Below are 21,857 nucleotides of genomic sequence, written 5' to 3' on the forward strand. Positions count from 1 at the left end.
AGGCAAGTAGCAGTGCATTAAATCATGCAAAACATGAAAATAAGAGAATTTAGGTCACTTTCAGCGACAACTGACAGACTTCAGAGGAACCTGTAAAGTTTTGATGTTGAGATGATGTAATTCTTCCTCTGTGGTGATCTCTGTTGGGAATTAAAGGGGAGGTGTTGGCTTTCTTTGCTAGATTTTTTTTTTTTTTTTTCTCTTTGAGAAGTTATGGGCATAGGCAGGAACCAGCTGATGCTTCTTCTTCTTCCAACTGGTCTCCCTCCACCCCGGGCCGTCCCCCTGACACATATACTTTATCACCTCTTTTATAGCCAGCACACGTGTAAAGATACATTTCAGAATCCCAACAATATACCCCTGCACACATGCACATTTATATTACTGCACCATAGAGCCCTGCATTCACCAGATATTGCCAAGCATTTACTGCACAGGCCTAATCATCTTAATCCTAATACTTAATTCAACCTGAAACCTAACTTTAAACTAGTCCTAATTTCTAGTCTATAATCCAAATACCTATTGAGCTCCAACAATTTTAATGGTTATTCATATATAAAATTCTATTTCTAATTCCAAATCAATGTAAGTGAGGTATAAATGCATTTTTCTGACCTCTGGACTCTTGTTTAAAGCTATTTTCTCTCAATAGACTGGGTTTTTTAATATGACAGTGTTCTCTTTTTTGTGTTGGCAAAGGATATAATATGAATAACTTGAGTCTTTCTCAACATTTTTCCACATTAAAATGATACCAGCAGGTTCCTGAACCTAACTTTAAAAATTCACCCTAAATCTACCACCTACAGATATGAACACTGGAAAAATACTCAGCATGGATGGTTTTTTTGAAACGTGTCTGATGTGAATATAGAAACACACATTTGCACTCATATACATGGTCTCATTACTGCGCTACCATTTACGTCCAGATGAAATGAAAATGGGTTTCTCTGCTACATCAATATACTGTCTATGCTTTGTAAATAACAAGTCTTGTGGCCTCCCTTTAAGGACAGACACTCCTGTGAGCATCTGCCATTGGGGGTTACAATTGGGTATTTACCTACGTAGGTGGAGAACCAATTTGCATAAGCCAATCAAAAAAACATTTGATTCTAAATTGGCTTAGCATAAAGCAGTAATTGTCAGTTGCCTATTGCGGCGTGACAGTGACACTAACAGCAAGCCATTCAGCAGCCAATGACACGGAAACAAAAGATTTGTGGAAAACATTAGCTTGCTTGCATGCTGCAATGTGTCACTTTTGTATAAAAGCATTAAAACATATCTTGTCTCGCCAGTTGGCTAGCTCAACCTGAAAGCCAAACTAATTCCCTCAAAGGGAAAAAATGTACTTGTTCCTTTCATGAGGAAGGCTACATGGGTACTAGGTAGTCAGTTGAAGCAGGTTAAACAGTTTTAAAATTCACTGGCCAATTTCCAGATTCAGATCATATTTCGATGCTGAGTGGTGTTGTAACGTTGCAGCAAACAGTTCCTCTGCATTGCTAGCGGTCTGTGATTCGGCTTGCAGGTTACAAGAACAAGTTTGTTTACATTATAGCTGCTTCCCCTTGCTGGCTCAGCTGTCAGTTAAAGAAGAATAATGGATGCCCAAATCACCACACCCTTGACTCCAATGTCTTACACCCCCCCCCCAACCTCCCCAAACAACACTACTGGATTTATCACCAAAACTTTTTTTTTTTTTTTCTTTTTCCCCACTGTAAAAAGGGTGAAGTTTATCAATTTCAGTTGGAAATTAAAGCATCTGTCATCATATGAGCTCTGGTCAAAAGCAGCATCTGAGAGTGTCTCTCCAATTAGAAAATCCCCGGTGACCACAGCACACACCATTGGTTCTGTGTGTGTGTGTGTGTATGTCATTGGGGGGGTGGGGGGGTGGTGCTTGCTAGTTGGCTCTAATCTGCTTGATGATGAAGATCCCCCAGAGCTCAGGGGACCTGACGAGCAAAGGGGGGGGCAGGGGAGGTGGGGGGGGGGGGAGGTTTGCGCTACTGCCTTACGCCAAAGCAATCACGACTGTCGCTCACCACTGAGCCAGCAGCGCTCACAAACCCTCTCACATTCTCTCTTCCTCACTCTCTCTCTCTCTCTCCCTCTCTCTCTCTCTCCTTCACACACTTCCTCTCTCACTCACTCTAATGAATGCACACACACACACACACACACACACAAGCTTCTTTCTCTCACTTCGCCGCTCACTCACTCGCGCGCTCTCTCTCGGTCGTCATTCTATAACCACACGGACACACTCCACTTTGGTACAGCTCCTGTGTAATTTCTCCAGCTATTCTGAAAGCTGTTGTCTCCGTACCTTTGCACACAGGCGCATACACTCAGGAGCATCCGTTCTGTTCCAGCGTGGGCTCAAACTGTACACAGAGAGTGGGATAATGAAAGAAAGGCACCAAAGAGGAAGGCAGGGTGAGAGAGGGAATTAAAAAAGAGGAGTTAAAAGCTACAAAGGAGAGAATCTGCTCTTGCGTAAAAAGGTTGGAGGACAGTTTGATTCAGTGACTGTTTGGATTAAACTGGCGACGTCTCTGCTTTAAAGTGTCCCACTGAGGGTAAGTGTATCCTCTCTTTAAGCTGATCTTACTCTGCCTGTAGGTATTTCACATGTGCCTTAGTTTTCACCTTCATAGGAATTAACAAACAAGATTTTCAGCAACTCTACCGTGACTCGGATGGTGCAGTTTATATTCATTTTTCATAGTTTGTTGACAGAGCTTCACATAACTGAAGGTGTTTTATTTGATTATGTTATAGGTATCATTCCCTGAGCAAAGCACAGTTGAGACACATCTTTCAAAGAGCTGGTTAAGTGGGATGAAAATGTGTATCAGCTTGTGCCCTTGACAACGTTTCAAACCAAAGGAGTTGTGAGAAACAGGACTGCTGTTTCAAGTCGCACGATCGCAGACACTTGCTCTGTTGTGTCTCTCTTGTGCTTTCTGTCACGGTTTGTGGGAACGACACTAGAATGCAGTTTAAGTGTCATTTAAAGCAGATTGTTTCACATCTCAGCCGGCACTTAGCTCTGGATGTGCCGACCTCATTTGTAGGTCTGAGTTATTTTAGTTCATCTGCATATGAAAGGTGGCGTAGCTTTTTCAACTCTCTGTTGGAGAGTGTTCATCACACCGTGGCATGTCAAGTGGTTTTGGCAAGTTGATCCAAGCTGTGCGTAAATAAGCCACCGAACTACAAACATTTTAACCATATTTCACGCGATTCTTCTATGATTATTATGGAGTTGGGAATTATATTATTCGATAGTGTGTTCTACATGGAAATGGCAGCATCAAGGACAATCGTATTCTGTTTCAATGTAACAGATAGTGTAGAATCTGTTTACACAGCGCAGTGTTAATAAAAGTGTTTTCAGTTGAGAGTAAGCGCACTCAGTGTGATGGCTCAATCACAGGCTCGAGATTACGCCTTTTGTTTGCACACAGTGTATATCAGCAATATTATTAGTGGGTAAGACCATTCTTGTGGTGTGGAAAGGGATTAGAGAAAACAATCTGGGAGGGATATCAAAGAGGCTTGACAGAATCTGATTTGCTGGGAAACATGGGATCACAGATGCAACCTTGCCCCCATTCCGCAGCAGCAGCAGATGCTTATTCGGATGAGGCAGAAAGGAAATATAAGGACACAAAATATAGAGAATGTACCCCCGAGCGATGCTGGGCTACATCTGCTTTGAACTTATATATTTGATTGTTACATCAGTGGTCCCGCTGCAAGTTGTTACAGCATCAAATTTGCTTCCTTTCAAATCTTCCAAGGCACAATTACCTCAAGTGCATTGAATGTGTCTAGTGTTTGAGCAACTGGCTGCCACATGGACAGGGACACACATAATCCAATGATGCCACTTCATGGATTTACCAACCAATATGCATTGTTACTCCTGCACCAGAAATAATGCTGATTATTCACTTCCCATTCCCTGTATGTGTGTAACATTATTTCAATCTGACTGAAGAGATGCTTTGTGATTTCTAGCACATCTTTTCAAAGTCAATCCAATCTAGACCTACAGATTAGATAAAAAAAATAAATAAGTAAACTCTTGCCTTCCACTATTTTAAGCACATCTAATGTAACTCACTTTACTGTCAGAGGCAGTGAGTCTTCTTATCAGCATTCAGCTGAAAACACCTGCTTTGGAATAATCAAATTACGCTCCAAGGAGTCCACTTTCAAAGGAAAAGAGGAGCTGGACCCTTTGAGTACACAGAGGCTACTGTGCAGAAAATGAGAATTCAGGGCATGAAGCCACCAACCATTCAGGTATTATAACTGCATTAGAGGGGATAAATGAAGAGACACACAATATACTTGTGCTATATTAAGTGATGGCAGTGATACTACCTGGCTCAGGTGCGTATCATGATAAAAAAGAAATTCACCTATCTAGAGTGAAGTGGAAGGAAACATTTTTTTCTAACACAGTCATTAACCTTTCGACTAACTTCCCATATTCAGAATATCAGGTTTCTGTTATTTGTGCATGTTGCACACTTTCAGTGCTGCCCTTGATGGGTGAAACTTCTCTGCAAAGACAGCGAGCAGCATCCTATCATATCGTATTATAGTCATAGTGTTACATCAGATCACCTTGTATCGCACTGTACCACACAGCCTTCTATTTACACTGCTTTAATCAAATCTCAATTCATATTGGCCGATGCAATTACATCTTTATTATATCACTCTGCAGTTGAGATTGATTAGTTTTTTTATGATTTCTGAAAAGATATTACTACTTGGGTACAGCAGACAATACTGCTTGAATGTGTTGGTTTATTCACTGTCTGTGACAACTGTGAAACATGTCATATTGGTTTATTTTTATGTCATCAAACATATCTATCTTAATTGTTTCATATAATCATGTGACTCCAGAAGGAACACAGAGTGACAAAAGCAAAAGATGTTATTCATGGCCTGACGGATATGAATCTGCCACAGCGAGACAGCAGAGCCGAGGTGAATGTAAAGTCAACCCGCTCCTTATGCCTTTCTCTCCTCTCGCTGTGTCCATGTAAATTTAATGGCAAGACTGAGTGCTTCGCGGTAAATTAAAGCACATGTCCACTAAGCTGTCATCATATCTTTGCATCCACTGCACTGTTTGATTAGGGTGAGCCGTTATTTATGGATAGTCTGCAGCCTTTACCGTAAGCAGAACTACAGCGATCATTCATCCGGATATGCCACCTATCACCGCATTTTGAAGTAAGTGAACATCAAGAGCCTTGGGCTTAAATAGAATCAATACCTGAGATTATTTGAAGTCTCCAGACTCTCTTTACCTTGGGCTCTTCAATCTCCGCCCCCCCCACTCAATGGACTCATTTTGACATCATTCCGCTCTAAATGAGGTGTGTCCGAGTGTGCATATGTGAATGTGTGTGAGCCTAAAAACTGTGCCCATCTGTAGGGCTGGACAGTTAACCGAAATGTTAGCGAAATCGCAATATGGTCGAGTGCAGGAGCTGCAACATGCAAAAACCACATCATCATCTTTATATTTTTTTCAGTGCAAAAATTACCATTCCTACTGTTGTGACTCATATCGCAATATCTATCAAAATATTCCCAATATGATTTTTTTTTTTTGCATGTTGTTCAGCCCCATCTGTCTGTGTGTATATCTGTAGCACCATAAGATGTAATAAGCTAACTGTCAGATAGTGGCTTGCACTGTTAAAAGCGTCTGAATGCTAATCAGGCAGTGAGTTTGGTTGTTCTGTCCTGCAGTCTCAAGACCAATCTTAGATGAAACTATTGTACGTCTATGAATGTGCTTTGTGTCAGGCAGCAATTTCTCCCACAGCGAGCTACACTCAGCCAAGACCCCTGCAGACCTCTAAGACAGGGCTCTCCTCAGCTCTCAGACAATCATCAGCGAGAGTCCTAAACATCTCAAATTAAAGTCATGCAGTGATGGATGACTCTCAATCTCCAGGAGATATTGCGCACACTTCTGCCTTGAATGATGGGCAACTCCTTTTCACTCCAGTTAGCAATTATTTATATAGATTTGTCTCTGTTCGTTTGTCAGCTTTTTGGACATGGTGTTTCTTTCTCTCTGTGGTAGAAAAGCCCCGCAGAGGTAAAACCTTTTTCTGGAAAGCAAACAAATATAACCTTCCCCCTGTGGTATATACACGTTTTTTGAAGTGGTGGTGAAAATAGACATAGGAAGGATGCAGTTACCAGAAGTTATACCATTTTATATTTAGGAGACAATTGTTTTACCTTATGAACATACAAAACAGTGAGCTGGTGTGCTGTGCGAGATAAAGTTTGATTGATTACATTGATTATTACTCATATCTAAGCCCTGTTGTGGCTCATCTGCACTGTTAAAGTCCACAATGGCTACAGTTAAAAAGGTCAAATGAAATGACAAACATTTCTTTTGAAATGTCATTGACATTATTAAGCTGCTTTTCTTAGTTTACTTTAAGTTTACTTCAGTGCATTTCCATTCACAACCATTCTCTGTGAAGATATTTTGAGGTCAATTAATTGTCTCTACTTTTGTAAATGTACTTTATTTATGAACTTTCTTTCATACATGTTTTGAATACTGCAGAGCAAAGTCTAAAATAGTCCAAAGAGACCCTGGAGCCTTTGTGCCTTTGACTACATTTGGGCCATCCCTTTGAGAAATCCACCACAGATTCTCAGCCAACAGTGGGCACAAACGGTTGTGGTCATGGAAAAAAAAAAAATCACCAGAGGCCATGAACAGGCACAAGCACAAGTGGATGATGAAGGGTGCTTCTATGCCAATATGTTGACTCTACTATTTATAAAGTTGTTCTTTGTTGTGTCTCCACATTTGGCAAGCACAGAATAACGCAATTGCCAGTTTCAAGCAGACAGGCAATTAGCAGGTTATATACGTCATACCCATCCTTTGCATTTGTGATGAAATACTTTCTGCCCGACACTCATTTAATCATCAGGAACCATCCAAACAATAAACAGTCATCTCTGGTTGGACTCGACTCTATAACCTTAAACACAACCTCACTGGCCCCCAATGGCAACTTGGGAAAGATTTCCTGTCACACAGGTGAATGACTATTAGTTTACTGACCCTAGAGGTAGAGGGAGATTGTAATGATTTCTGGAGAGGGTGCTAGGGGGCCTTTCATTATATGGGCTGAGCAGCGATGTAGCACTCCTGCAGAAAAGTGTGAGATAGAAATAGATATGGAATACTCCATTCTGGTGAATTGATTAAATCTTGCAGACAACTTCTAGGCCATTAGCATACCTCTTGCTTTTTTTTTAAACAGATAATGGCTTTGAGGGATCAATAAAATTCATACATGTTTATTTTCACTTGAGTTGAGGTGTTACCAGAAAAATCCGTTCTGTGGTGACCAATGAGATGCAGTACTAGTTATAAATGCTGGTATTAGGGCAGCAATTGCTGTTTTTTGATTAGCAATGAATCTGTTGACTTTAAAAGATATGTTTTTTTGGCTGACAAACAGCCCAAAATCCAAAGTTACTCACAGGATAATGATAGGAAACAGTGAGAAGTAGCAGATTCTCACATTTGAGAATCTGAAACCGGTGAATGTTTTGCTTGACAAGTGACTCAAACAATTTTTTGGCACTTCAACTTTATCATTGATAACAAAAAAGCTTTAAAAAAGCTTATTCCAAAAAAAAAAGTATCAAAGAAATGTGATAGGGCTGTCACTTTTTCAAACAGTCAAGTTCAAACAAATTTGAACTAACAAGCAATTTGTTCAAATTAATTTGAATACAACCTATATACTGTAATGTGTCGGAGATACAATTTGCTGTCATACGCATATATGGCCAGCGATGTCCATCTGTCAGTGGTAAGAGAGAGCATCTTACTGTTCAGTACAGTCTTTATATTTTCCTGTGTGGTCTCATACAACTGCAATATGTGTCTTGAGATAGTGCTGTGTCAGACAAGTTGTAGAGTTCACATTGCTCTACTCGTTTGATGCCTCCGCTGCCACATTTGTGTTGTAAGATAACAAGTGAATCCTCAGATTTGTTGCTGTTGTAGAGTAAGGCAGGTGATTTTTACAAATTTGGTAAACGGCTTGCCATCTTCGAGGTAGCCCCCCGAAACACTGCTTCTCAGATGCTTCGGTGTCATGATTATCCAGTCAGGATGGCTTTGCTCGCTACTGTCCTTCTCCAATTTTATTTATTAGCTAAGTTTACTGATGAGGTCAAAGAACACGCAATAGGTCGAGCTGAGAGTGAATTTTAAGAACGCCCTCTGCTGGTTCACAAGTCAAACTACTTCAAACGGTCCGTTGCGCTCATAGACTGTAGATTTTGAGTTTGAGCAGGTCATTACAGTTTGAATATATCATTTTTCGCCACGTTTGAACAAAAGTTCGAATAAAAAGTGACAGCCCTAGCCTGTGATCAAGAACATCTGATGTAAGAGGTCTCATGCTAGTGTATCTAGCAACAGTATTTCCCTTTCCCTCTTTTCAAGAAGCCTTTGCAATTAATTCTGTCCTCTACTGTATGCCACATAAAATTTTCACTTTTATTCATCCACGTCAAAACTCATCTTCATTTCATTAAAAGCAAATGTGCTCCTTAAATCACATCATTTCCCAGTGCAGCAGACACCACCTTCCTGTGAAGTACCTCTCACAAAGTATAACATTTCACATTTTGCTTAACACACTTGAGCAAGTTACCCTCCCTAGCATATAAACTACTTTAAATGCAACCAGTGCAGCATTAATGTTTTAGTCTATTTCCAATCTGTTCAGTAATCCTATCACAGTATCTTACACCAAATTCATACATCTTCTCAGTCTTAGATACTGTGATGCATATTGTACAAGGTAGGATATGGTATAAAGCCATTTTAAGATGGCTTAACTTAACAAAACTATAGTTCTGACTACGAACTGACATAACAAAAAGGATATACACATTTGGAAACTGTTTCATATGATTTACAACATCTGAGGTGTAATTCCAAGTCTGCAGTATGTGCATAGAATTGCTTGTGTAGGTGCTGAAGTTTAATTTAAAATATTTACCCATGAAAGTCACTCCTTTTGGTATCTCCTCTTATCGTTATCATGGCACTGAGGAAAATTACATCATAACTTACTGGAGTAGAACAGAGGCTGAGCTAGCACAGCAGCAGGCAGCCGTTTGATATGGGAGGATAGGAGCTAACTGCAAAATTCAGCTGCACTTACCCATGAAATATCAGCCTGCTCATTTATATTATTATCATGTTCTGAGAATAGTGTTAGACTGCCAGTCATGTCACCTACTGGTGATATGATTGAGGTTCCACTCTGTGACCACAGCTACGATAAAGTCTGTGAAACATACCATGGAACTTCATTGTCTTTGCTCTTTTACTGAATCATTTAATAATACTGAACTAGACTTTTATTCTTCATTTATAAACTAAAATGTAACTCAAACCTTTTATAGTAAATGATAATAAACTTCATTTCTATAGTGCCTTTCAGAGGTACAAGGTGCTTCACAAAATACAATGCCATATAATATAGGTGCAAAGATAGCGAGCACAAACATAGAGAAATAAAACAAAATTTAAAAAGAACAACATTAAAACATCTGAATAAAAATATTATACAAATGCCAGTGTGTACAGATGGGCTTTTAAAAGTTTTTTAAACTCAAGCACTGACTCAGCTGATCTGGTACTGAGGGGGAGTTTGTTCCACAGCTTTGGAGCTGAAAGAGTAAAAGCATGATCCGGCTTTGTTTGAAGCCTGGACCGTGGAACTTTTAACATTTGATTCTCTGATCTGAGGGGTCTCGGTGCAGAATAGGGGTTAAGAGATCTGAAGTGGAGCCAGACCATGTAGGGATCTGAAAGTAATCAATATAATCTTAAACGGAACTCAGTGTAGTTCGGCCAGGACTGGAGTTATGTGTTCCCTACGTCGAGTGTTTGTGAGAAGTCCTGCTGCTGCGTTCTGCACCAACTGTAGATGGGCCATTGCTTCACTGTTTAGACAAGTAATAATGAACTGTAGTAGTCAAGATGGGAGGAAATGAGGGTGTGGATAAATTGTTCAACTATGTTTTTGGGGAGCATTGGTTTGACTTATTTGGCACTGCTTCTGATTTGTCAATAACAGGGCTGAATAAGACTCCTAATGTGCTGATTGAAGTTGTTGTTACTGATCAAAAACAGTTTCTAGCTGAATGTTTCGTGTTAGTTGTTAGTGGTCAAAGTTAGAGCTCCAGAGAGGTTTTACACCAAGAGGAAAAAGCTAGATCGCCACAAATTCTACATGTGTAATTTCATAAATTATCATTTTTGCAACTTTGTGACTATTACTAGAAAAATGAAACAAAATTACAAAAAAGCATTTTAAAAAACAGACTTGGTATAAAATGATTAATGCAATATACCTCCTGCAGAAGAAGTAGGCTTTTCCATCCAATCGAAAACCTTTGTTGTAGCAAAACACTCTCAACTGTGGTCTTAGATGAGAGCGCAAGGACAAAGAAACACTTCCCTCTGTATTCATTCATGCTTATCTTCCAACAAATGCCTGAGCATAAAATGTCATTGAGGAGATAGGAGGACATTGTCATTTGTTTCTTAGTTTACTATTCAGAAGAGTGCCAATTTAACATAAAATTACCCCCCTTGCACCTAAATCACTGTGACTCTTAAGGACATCTTTTTGGTGCGCAGCGTTTTTGACTTAACAGCTTACCATTTCAAAAAGGGTTGGTCCTTATGCCTTATATAAACCATGAACCTGGGGAGTGATAAAGCATTGCACTTCTTCCATTAAATAGAATAAGAAATCATCTTGACAGACCCTAGATCTTGGCCTGGGTGAGTCTTCTTATGAGCAAGACTTCCTCAAGGTCAGCATGATCGTACTTTCCTCAGTGTGTGTAGTGCCTGTGATGAATAGGACACAATGTAAGGGGGAGAGGATGCAAGGGGGGCCAGGGGAGGAGGACTGATATGAGCAAGATTCGAGTTGGGGGGGGTTAATGTATTGTGTTTACCTGTAAATAGAGGCCACAGAGAGTAGTGAGTTTCTCAGTTGTGACTGAGATTAACGAGACAGCGACAGCCGGGTGCCTTTTTAATTGTTAATGTTGAGAGTTTCAAAGGAGGCCACAAAACTCTGACTAATCCACTCAAAAAAAAAAAAAAAAAAAAAAATCAAACAAGTCAGATGACTTCATGAAAAAAATACAACTCTGAAATATAGGGCTGCAATGATTATTTTCCTTATCAGTCTGCTAATTATTTTCTTGATTAATATAATAATCTTTTAGTCAATAACATGTCCAAAAAAGTGAAAAATGCAGTCACAATTTCCCAAAACTGAAGTGAACATATCTAAATATTGCAGATTAATTTACTGACTAATCAATTAATCAATTAGTTGTTTCAGTTCTACTAAAATATACTTTGTGGCCTTGAATAAACTGAAATTACTTCACTTTTTGGGTCTTCACTAATCATCATTAATCATTAAATCATCACTAATAATTTAATAAAAACTTCAAAATGAACAGCGTTGTCTGTTGGGGAACCACTGTAAGAGTGCAGAATAGAATATTTGATATAAGGGTGACAGAATCGGAATAGTTAAAAATCAACATATTGTGCCAGTACAGTGTTCGCTGAGTTCCTGGTGATACTGTGAAAAGCATCTGGGTTACAGTGAAGTGGACAGAGACATGTAATATGTAGTTTGTGTTTACATGGTATGCAGCTTAGATTGCTGTCCCAAGAGGAAACCCTGGCTCTAGCTGTTTTTTTTTAGACCTTTAGAGTCATTTTTTCTCATTTGAAAACAATTTGAGTACCGACACTGGAGCAGAGAGCAGCCTCTCTATGGAGGGGAAAATACGTGTTTCTAGTGTGCTTTAAAAAAAAAAAAATAAGAAGGACAGGATGGTGTTTTAAAAAAGGGAGGAGTGGGATGGAGAGAGTCTGGAATTTGACAATCGAATGCTTTGGCCAGTGCAACAGTCAAGAGAAAATGTGGCAACAGCATCAAAGAGTCCATCTTGCCTAAACTGGTTGCCATAACTGGTGCCAGTTACCCAATATGGAACCTGAACAGAACCAAAAAAATGGGCAGCACAAAAGGTGCTACAAGTCTGTAGCCAACAGCATAATACTTGTTGTCTTTTTTGCCATGATATCATAGTACTCATGACTCAGAGTCAGTCATGAAAGGTCATGTGGGAGATATCAAACAATAAGATGGATGATTGCGGATGTGCTAATCACTCCGTGGATTGCTTGTTGGGTTTTTTTTTGCTTCAGTTTTAATTAACTATAAAAGTGGATGCCCAAGAGTAACCATTGTGCTCGCTAAACTTCAACAGGTTCAGTTTTACTTTTCTTCATCTGAGCAGAATGAGTCAGAGGAGGCATAATTCAAGACAAATCTCCAAAGGCTGCGGCGTTCTGACTTCATTTTGTAGAAGACAAACAACAATGTGCCCAGTCACCCCTATGCCAGAAAGACCTCTACTAGCCCCGTATCTGACTGTCTTCACAATCCAATGGGCTGACACATCATCCTTCTTACGTGGAGCCATAAATCTCTAGGCTTATGTTTTGGGAAACATCTTAAAATTGGAAAGTTTTTTGATTCAGTATCATGCAGTAAACTAGGCTGCATGGTGTTATTAAAAATGTATAGAAGGCCCATTCCTCACTTTGATAACCTGTACAAGTGTGATGTTCCCCAAAATGTAGTAAAAAACTCACAGTCTCCTTCACCTGAGTAAGCACAGACAAGGGTGAGGTGGCAGGTGTACAGATGCAATACCACTACTACTACTACTACTTCTACTTCTACTACTACTACTACTACTACTAACTAACTAACTAACTACCACTCACTTACTGTGCTTAATACACAAGCAAAGCTTAACTTTTGTTGCTGCTGGGCTTTTCCTGCAAAATGGAGCTACAGGAGGTTTGAGTTTCTTCACATTGTTAGCAGTATTTTATCCCTGCAATATATAAACTCATTCATCTTTTTGGTGGGTTGCTTTAGCTTACATCATGAGTCTGAATGTGAACAAGTTTGACCAATGTGGGTATTGAAAATGACACTCTTTCAGTTCCAGTGGTCTTTATTTTATACTTGTTTGTCTTTATTGTCCCCCAGGTAGGCAAAATTGGTTTGCAGCCAGGTGACATTAGACAGACCTAATGTGGAACATGTTTTCAGTGACCACAATATAATATAAATACTAATATCTCAATACAATATATATAATCAAACAAGTTAAGAAGTTGAGATTTAATGTAAACTTTGATCAACTACAGACACGATCCTGCTATTATACTTGTGAAAAGTACTACTTTGTATTTTTCTGGTTTTGCTTCTAACCAAAACTATCTCTGTGGAAAGCAATGCTTCCTGTTCCTGTCAATTATGTAGAATTGTATTAATGGATAATGGTTTCTGCAATGAGGCACATTTACACTTAATCTGTGATGCCTTTACTGTACATATACATAAAACTATGCAGAGCTGTAAAATATAGTGTGCTGATACTTTGAGATGTATCCTGTAAACTTGGATTTACTAAAAAAAAAAGGCTAGGGAAAAGTCACAAATAGCACAAACTGATGGGTTAAGGTTTCACATATATAATCAACACATGCAGCCATTTTGTGCTGTTTAAACAGGCTTTTCAGATTCAGTATAATGATTTCTTCTATTTACTTCACTTCTGAAAGAAATCATTTAACTTTCACCTCTAAGAAATACAATTAAAACACAGAGCAGATGTCTTTGGTTGAGTGAGTATTCAGTTTAAGTATTTTTCCACATGGTCATGCGTGTGATAGCATGACAGCGCACGACATTTGTACATTTAGATATGTAAATCATGCGTGATAACTGTGTATAAGAGAACGAAAAAGACAAATAACTGTGACATGTGACTCATTCAAGAAACACATGGATGATCTGTTATCTTTATATGAGCATGAATTACATAATTAACAGTTGCTCTGGGGAAATCATGATTTGAGGCTTGAAGCTGCTGGAAAAAAGAAAAGAAAAGGAAGAAGCGTAGTGTATTCACATTAGACAGATGATGTTTCACAGTAGCTGCTCATCGAACCCTAATCAATTTTTTTCCACACATTACAAATCCGCATATGGATTCATTTTTTTTTACTTCTACAGCAGACTGTTACTGAGACTGGAGAGTCAGTTTATACTTGATTTATGTTCCACTATTTTATGGATGCAATTTCAATTACAGATTTCCTGAAGTTTTTTTTCTTTTTGGCCCTAATCTCAATCTGACTCCTTTGACAACAGGAACCTGCCAGAGTCCGATCCAGAACTTATATTTGCCAAAATGACACAGCTGCACAGTGCCCACTCACCTTAAAATGAGATAAGATAGAACTAAATTAATCCTGAAAAACGTTGTGTGCCAAGGATGCACAGTATACTGTGACGACTGCACCCACTCTGCCTGCCTTTCTTACTCTGCTGCATTTTCTTTCTGGTGGTAGTTGGTAGGTGGAGTAGGGAGGCAAACCTGCAACATCTGTGCTGGGCTAGTCCTCTAAGTACATAAAGGACTAACCTTCTTAAGGCTCCCACCATCCTCCCAAATCTACACCGTTTTTCTGTTTGCAATACACAGTACTTAAAAGGGCCACAACTGCTTGCCAGAAGATCAATTAGCTACAGAACCCCCCCTCCCCCTATATCTTCCCAATGTTGAAGTGGGGTGGGGTCTATGTACGGCCATTTCTGTAACTTTCCAAAACTAAAGATCCAACATTTACACCCACGTTGCAGTGTGACTGGCAAGCTGTGCAGCGGTGAGAGAGGAGCCAGGGTTTGACTCAACTGTTCATGTCACTTTTCATGTGAACAACCGAGTGCAGCACTATGAACATCTTCAAGGAGAGACTGTAATGTGTTATCCCCGTATTTAAACAATATCACATCTGCCACGTCTCTATGACAGCCAACTGTTCACTCCAGCATCAAGTGTAGCTGTTTGGAACAACTATAGACACTTTTGATTTATAACGTGGTCGGACAACACATACAAACCAGTTCTGATCAAGCCTAAACCAATCGTTACACACATCCATACATACATACACTACTTACTTCTGCTCTATTTACACACCTGATGTTTAGTTATTTGGTTCAATAAAGTACTTTTTGTACTATAATTCTGCTTTGCCAGCCTTGAACCGAGTGGTAACAAACAGGGGCTCGTCCAGGATTTCTTTGATTTCCCCAGTACTTTGAATATTTAGTGCTTTGTAGCAGGAAATACAACACTAATTGCAGGAGAGTGCTGTCCACAGATTTTGATTTCATCACATACATGCAGATAAAAAGACTAATAGATAGAGTGATCTTGTGATTTGTGGGAAATGGAATTTAAAACCGCTTTATAGCAGAGAGGACAAAACATCTGCTCAAACATGCCTTTTTCCCATCAAGTATTCTGTATCTGTGACCAGATGGGAGTAGAGTGAAAAAAGCATTGAGGGGGTATTCAGGGTCATGTGCTATGGTGAGTGCCATGTGAGTGATGGCTCTCCGTTATTGATATCTGAGAGGTTAGGGGTTGGATGACCAATGATTTTGGAAGCAGTGCGTTGAATATGGGACAACTTGTTCTTACTGGAGTCAGACAGCATGGTGAGAAAACACTGGGAGCAGCAGAGCAGTATGAATTGAATTATGGTTTTACTTTGTGGTTTTTGTGCAGCAAGTGGCTCAGGTTCTAAGTGATTTTCGGCATGCTGCAAGTTAACCGGTTCACTGGGATTTGTGTTTAAAGAATCCTGCCACTGATCCTGTATGAAGTTGAGGGTTGAGTGAATCACTTAGTAGCCTGTGTAGACTTATTAGACTGCAGCTGTGGTCCATCTGTGGTGCATAGTTAGATTTAAGCAAGGTTGAGTATCTTGTGTTAGGTATGTGGTAAAATGTTTTTTTTTTTCTTCAATTTGCTCCCTCAACTGTTTTTTAACAATTTGTACATTTTGTGAAATGACTTATATTGAAGAATTTGTTCAGTCCCCAAGGGAAGAGCTCCAAAATTCATCTTACATATATTTAATATAAATTCCTAAAAAGATCAGCTGCTGGAATTGCTGAGCACTACAGTATAGAGCTTCTAGATCAACTATGTAAAGTTGCAATGCTGATCAAGTTAAATGCCACTTTATTGAGTCAAAAAGTTTTGCCTGCTTCAGTTTAAAAGTGCAAGAGCTGTAAGCCTAACTTCTGCCAATAATCCTCCTCATGAGGTAGCATCCCCTGGCACTAGTTTGTCAGGTAAAGTTACTAATGAAATACCAGGTGTTTTGTCTGGGTTTTGGCCAGAGCTGACTTTTAAACAACAACAGGAGCTCCTGCAGCTACAATTTCAGCAGGAGCACACTCTGGAGCAAGAAAAGCTCAAACAAGATGCCGGCGTGTGGGAAACTGAATTAGCTCACATTCAGGCAAAGCAACAGTTGGAGTTGGAACGCCATAGGTTAGAACTCATTAGCGAAGAGAAACTTCACCCTGAGTAAGCCAAGGTTGAATGTTCAGCCTCGTGTGTTTCAAGTACTCCACCATTTGATGTTTCTGTTCATCGGTGGTTAAGTCCAAAGTTTAACGAAAAGGACACAGACATTTTCTTTTTGTTGTTTAAGCGCTTAACAAATGGTTTAATAACAGATGCACCTTGTTGCCTCTGTGTGTATTCACAGGCAAAGCCCAGAAAGCTTTTTAACATTGAGTGTTGCTGAAAGTGGTAGCTACCAGTTGGTTAAACCTGCTGTATTTAGCCTATGAAATGGTACCAGAAGCATATCAGGAGCTTATGTATTGTTACCAGGTAGAAACATAGTAAATGGGGCATTCTATTAATAATCCATTGTAAACATTATCAACATTAGAGACATTGCAATTAAGAAGAAAAATGAGGTCAAAACCACAGGAATGCAATAAATATTACTAGAAACAAGGTGGAAAGGATTTTTCCCTATTTCATCAGAGCATCACATTACAGTGCATATTTTATTTTACAGTCTACAATAAAGGACAGCTTTGAAAAACACTTTACGGAACCGTTTTTATATTCATTTCAGCTCATAGAATTATGGATAAACAACTTCTATTTTCCGGGGAAGATTTTTCTTTTTTTTTTAAGAAATTCACATTAACCTGCTCCAGTTTAAATACATTGCAATAGCTTTTCAAAGTTTACTCGGAGCTAACTGGAACTGAATAATGTAGAGGAGAAAAAATGTGGTAGGCTATGAGGAGTTATTCATAAGCCTTTTATAGCCATTGTCAGCATTAGACTCCATCTGTTCAATATTTCAATACAGCTTGCAAAGAATAAAGTACAAATGGAAGAGAGAGAGTGAGAAAGTTCCTCCCTTTGGGACTTTTAGGGCTAGTATTGTTGCCACACAGACCAAAGATATTGAATACAATCTGAAATACAGACTAATCCTTTCTAAAGCTCAGCCAGTACAGTATGAGAGAGGTGGGTCCATTTCTAAAATGAAATAAAGTATTTTGCTGTCTTAAATGCAGCAGTCAGTGTGTTGACTGGTAAACACAGCAGTTAATATTGTCAGACATTGTCAGCAATTGTCAGCAATGATTCAGTTCACTTCTTCCAAACTTAATGCATCAAGTGCAGAGATGCACACACTGGCAATAACAAACAGAGCTTTTATTACTGAGGAAACAAAGTGGCTCAGATAGACCATCAAACAAAGGAAGCATGTTGTGTTTATGAGCAGGAAAAAAAAAAAAAACAGTAACTCTTGTACTCTACTTTTCCACTTTGTGCACAGGACAAATTATCTGCATTTTGTTTCCATCAGTGTGAGTCATGAAACCCCACTGCACCATCCTCAAATCTTCTTTATCCCAATTTTGTATGCTATACCATTATGCACCATTGACCCAGTGAGACAGAGCCATTACAGAAAAGACTAATTCTTAATCTTGGATATTGCTTTCTCATTATTCTCTATCCCTCTGGCCTCTTGCGTGATAACTGTTTGATTAAGGCAGTTATGTCACTTGAGAACCTGAAAGAGCCCACCTTTTAATATTACCTGGCTGACTGATTATAGAAGTGCAGCTTGAGGCTAATAATGTTGAACTGTGATGCTTGCATACGAATGCTGATGGGACCTCTGTGACAAAGTAGCCTTCAGTATCCTCAAATATTAATCAATAAACAATGCAAATTAAGATTCCCAAAAACACCACAAACTGGATCTAATTGCCTATTCATTTTTAATGATTGGCACTCAGACTGACTCTGCTCCACATGTTAAAGTCCAACATCAGCCATTTGGGTAGTAGGGATGTGCAGAGGGCCCAGTGTTTGTATTTGTATCTGTACTTGTTGAGGCAGCAAAATTATTTGTATTTGTATTCAAATAAAAGTGGAAAATTCCTGTTTTTGTTTTTATTATGCTTTTAATTTTAGAAAATTAAAGTGCTACAATAAGTGTTTATGAAGCTTGTGCATGAAATGTGTGTCAGTAGTTCAGCTTTATCCCTGGGGAACACCCCCAACTCCGGGTGTTGGGGAAATATGCATCATGTAGCAGGTGGATGTGACTCCCCTCGTTGAGACCTGCTGAAAGACGTAACAGCGGAGCAGAGGAGAGAGACTGAGATAGCGATGTAACTGACTTGTGCGCTGGTATTTGACATGTTTTTTTTCCCCGAAAACAAATATTTTTTATATTTGTATGAAACAAATATCCTTAAAAAAACATTATTTGTGCTTTGCTGAATAACATATTTGTATTCAGTCACACCCCTAGTAGGTAGCACTGTATGCACGAGACATTATTGCAGCTGCCTATCAAATCTGCATGTTTAATATTGTATCATAGTCTGCACTGAAAACTGGAATGTGTAGAACAGGGAAACCAGTTGTCCACTTCAGTGAAATAAAGAGACTGTCATACCTTCAAGAATGCTTTGATTAAACGCTCTGGGAATACTGCTTGTGTCACTTTAATTAAGTACTGAAAAAACACCAGTGCTTAAGTAGCTTTCTGAATGCCTTTGAGGTCAGACCACTCCACTTTAATAGTGAGGCTCAGTTGAGGGTCAATTAGATTATCTGTGATTTGAGATGGGGGCTTGACAGCCTGAAAAAGGAATCGCAGAAAGGGGGGGGGGGGGGGGGGGGGGGGGGAGACATGACAGTCAAACTCTCCTCAGAAACAGCAAACTCGGGTTATCAGATAATAAAGAAAGATTGTAGTGGCTTGTTATTTACTTATAAAGTCTGTTCAATTTTAGACAAGCATCAGACTTATGGACCATGCAGTTGCACTGAGAGAGAGCACTACAGTGTGCTGAATATAAAATAAATACTTCTTTTTTAATTGAAGGCACATAACCCTCGCCTGTTCTAATGCTCTCTGTCAGCTTTGTGCTTCATATTGTTTTCAGTAATCAGAGCCAGATGACAACAGGCAATGGAAGTGGCAAATAAATGAGATCACAACCGTTTCAAAATGATAATCCCACAGAACATCCACCTCAAAGTCACTGATTTTCAAAGTGGCTTCTCTCCTATTTCCACAAAAGGTATCACAGGTTAAAACAGACCTTTTTTTGGCTGGCACTTATCTGAGAGTAATATCGCCCAGAAGCACCGAGTGCATTGCGGCAAACATCAATAGCTTGCAGTGCCGATTGCTAAAGGGGAGGAAGATGAGATTCTATGAGGCGTATCATTTATATCACATACTGTGGTCACTGAGGGCTGCCTAAGGCAAAATCTTAAACACATTCTCTTCTGCTTGCATTCTTTTGATCTGCATCAATTAATTAGATAATTATTACACTAAATTTCCAGTGTGTGCAATGTGCATAAAGGCCTATTAGTTTGAGATGATGAGATCGGACCACTGAGTCTCTAACATTCACCAAGTCAGTGGAAAGCGATGAGGAAATGTTTACTGCTTTGTTTGTCAGTCCGCTTACATTAGCATCCAGCACGCTGTAAACTCTGTCACACGACAAACGCTCATACACATAGACATGTACACGTACGTATACAGATGTGAACACTGCTGAATATTTAGCTAGTTCATACACACATGGAAAACACAGACACCCATTTGCATAACCAATGTGACGATCATAGCTATACATCAGTGAGTCCCAACCTTAATGCTTTTTGAGTTTATCTTTACTCTGATAATGAGGCTCAGCTCAATGTGCCTGTGTGCCTAATAACCCGTAACACCATGGAAAAAAAAAAAAAAAAATGTTTTTGTCTTCCTTTCTGTAGTTTTATTTTGCAGCACTGTTGAGCAGAAAATGGACAACATGTAGGAGGAAAAAGAAGGAGACATAAAAAAGCAAGGTTAAAATACAATGAAGTTCAGGTGGAGTTGAGGCTGACTAGAGGCCAGAGCATGGTAACCTGTCTAAGGTTGATTCGCTTCTCCCCTCCTCCTTGACAGAGACTGGAGACCGGAGAGTTCAACTGCATCATTTTAGGTTCACTGACTTGGCAAAACCTACCGTTAAATGAAATTAGGTCCAGAGTGCTTCGTCGGGTGGTTTCATTTCAAGGACATACAGTAACTCCAATAAGGGAGAAATCAGGACGGTCATATTAAAGATATGATATTCTTGCTCAAGCTTGCCCCTTATTTTTGCATTTGTTTTCCCATTTTAAAAATGAAGTAAATTCTTTTGGCTGAAGGATGTTCTGTGTTCAGATGAGACATAACACAACACTCACTTGACTTGTGTCATTCATATCAAAATATCATGGCCAAAAGAGGAGTACTTTAAAAAAAAAAAAAAAGCATATTTGCACCACTTATGTTTTATCTTTCACTCATTTATGTCTCGAATAAAAAGGCCCTTTTGCTGTCTTCAGTGATTTAGCACAGGTGCGTGACTCAACTCAGTCTTATGCATGTTACTTCCACCAGCTTCATCTGTTTTTACACATGCAGGGTTTTAAGTGCTAAACATGACATTGTTACACAACACTAAGTCCAGAGCTCCAGAGGAACAGTTGGCCAGTAGACAAAGGCGAGCAATTCTGTGTTAATGTCAATAATTACAGTATATGTGGTATGAGTGATTTTTCCAGCAGCCAATTTTCCTGTTTTTGAACAAAATTATGCATTGTTTTGGGTAAAGTCTTTCAGATAATTTCACAGCCAAACAAGATAACAAAAGGTGCAAAAAGTGTCATAAAAAACTTAGCAGGGCTGATTCACAGGAACAGACAGCTAAAAAAAATATGACAAAGCAAACAGCAGATGCACAACGGACACAGCACTTACAGGCTCCTGGCAAAACCACTTCTTGTTGTTCTAGAAGGTGCAGACCTATCCAGTCACCTCTCCGCTAGCTCCACTAAATTGATGCAAATTTATGCTCTTTACTCTTTATTTTTACAATATTTTTTGTACTTTTTGTGAATAATATTAGACAATGATAACATATGACTACGGGTCACCCATCAGGATAGAGAAATGGTCAACTCACAGCTTGGTAAACATCTCCTCCTGTCGACTCTGCTACCTGGCCGGCCGTGTTTTTCAACTGTAAACATCGGAGTAAACATCAAGGAAAAGGTGAAGGGGACAAACATCAGCTAAGATCCCGACCACACAGACAAGCAAGACCATCTCTGGGTCCATCTCTGCATCCATTTCAACATTGGAGTAAAAACCAGGGAAAAGGTGAAGGTGATAAAAACACCAGCTACAATCCCGACCT

The 21,857-nt window shown here is 39.3% G+C and overlaps 1 protein-coding gene across 1 annotated transcript in view; it reads left to right on the forward strand.

Annotated features, from left to right (window-relative positions):
* Nucleotides 1-2,258: 2,258 nt before the first annotated feature.
* LOC122972982 (cadherin-12-like) overlaps nt 2,259-21,857 on the forward strand; it is a 101,734-nt gene continuing 82,135 nt past the window's right edge. Inside the window, exon 1 of the mRNA XM_044340427.1 lies at nt 2,259-2,600. The gene's annotated coding sequence lies outside the window, so the exon portion shown is untranslated. The remainder of the gene's footprint in view (nt 2,601-21,857) is intronic.

This window comes from Thunnus albacares, chromosome 21, assembly GCF_914725855.1.
Source record: "Thunnus albacares chromosome 21, fThuAlb1.1, whole genome shotgun sequence".
NCBI lineage: Eukaryota > Metazoa > Chordata > Actinopteri > Scombriformes > Scombridae > Thunnus > Thunnus albacares.